Below are 1367 nucleotides of genomic sequence, written 5' to 3' on the forward strand. Positions count from 1 at the left end.
TCTATTTTTGTTGTTTAATGCTACTTTTAGCTACTGTTTTATTGTATTGAGAAATATTTTTTACCTGTAGCTAATTTCTGCTAAGTTTACCTTTTAGTTATTAATACTTAACTTTAAGCTTTTAGCATTTTGCTAACATTCTGTTATATTTAGCTTCTATGTGGAATTTTACTACTTTTAGGTAGCGTTTGCTAAATTTAGCTTTAAGCTAAGCTTTCATTTAGCCATGTTTGTTTTTTAGCTGTCACATTGCTACGTTTAGCTTTCAGCTACCATTTTACAACTTTTAGTTTTTAACTACGGCTTTGCTAATTTTAGCTAATGTTTTGCTAATTTTAGCTTTTATGCTGCTTTTGGCTTTTAGCAACTGTTTAACTACTTTTTTTGGCTACAATTACACACATTTAGTTTTTTTTACCATTTTCTCTTCACTTTCTAAAAATTCTATCAGCTTATATTGTTTAACTTTTTCATATCTGTTTTTGATCATTTCAATCCTGTTTTGCTTTTTTTAAAACTTTGTTGATTTTCAGCACCATTAATTAATTCAATTAAAATATAATACACTTCCCTTAAGAATGTGAAATAAATGCAAGCTTTTATCAGACTGTCCTAAATGTAAATAAGCTTTAGTTCCATTTTTGATTATTTTCTTTGCTAGTTTAAATAACAAAAATAACTTCATGGTTTAAGATAAAACATAAACATATTTTGTAGAGAAATAATTATCATCATCTATTAAAGTGGCTTATGCCTTCTTGTGCGATCAGAGGAATATTATTTCAATAAAGTGCATTACAGCAGAGAGGCCCTAATGAGAAAAACACTTTTAGTGTCTCATACGAACACAAACAAAATAAAATGTATGGCTCTGTTTAAAATTTATATTTTAAAGTATAAAAATGTGTCTTATATGCAGATTTGTAATGTAACTAACTACAAATACTTTGTTACTGTACTTAAATATAATTTTTGGGTATCTGTACTTTACTTGAGTAATTATTTTTCAGTGTACTTTTTACACAATAATTTGTACTTTCTACTCACTACATTTTTTAAGAAGGTAAGAAGTAGAAAGTCGTTACTCCTGTTTTATTCCAAGTTGTTATTACTTTAAAAAAATACTATCCTGATAAATTGTGTCTCCTGGACAGAGTGAATTTAATTGTGGTCGGATGAGAAGTATAAATATATACCATTGTGACACACTATTAGCTTGTACACAACCCATCACAGCTGCACGCCGTTAGAAAAAATATTTTTGAGAAGTCCCCTCCCAATAAATGTCATTTTGGAAAATCTAACTGCTCACTTTTACTCAGTACTTTTACTTTTAATACTTAAGTAGATTTTGTGTCAGAAATTTA

Source organism: Austrofundulus limnaeus, unplaced genomic scaffold (genome assembly GCF_001266775.1).
Source record: "Austrofundulus limnaeus strain Quisiro unplaced genomic scaffold, Austrofundulus_limnaeus-1.0 Scaffold71, whole genome shotgun sequence".
Taxonomy (NCBI): Eukaryota; Metazoa; Chordata; class Actinopteri; order Cyprinodontiformes; family Rivulidae; genus Austrofundulus; species Austrofundulus limnaeus.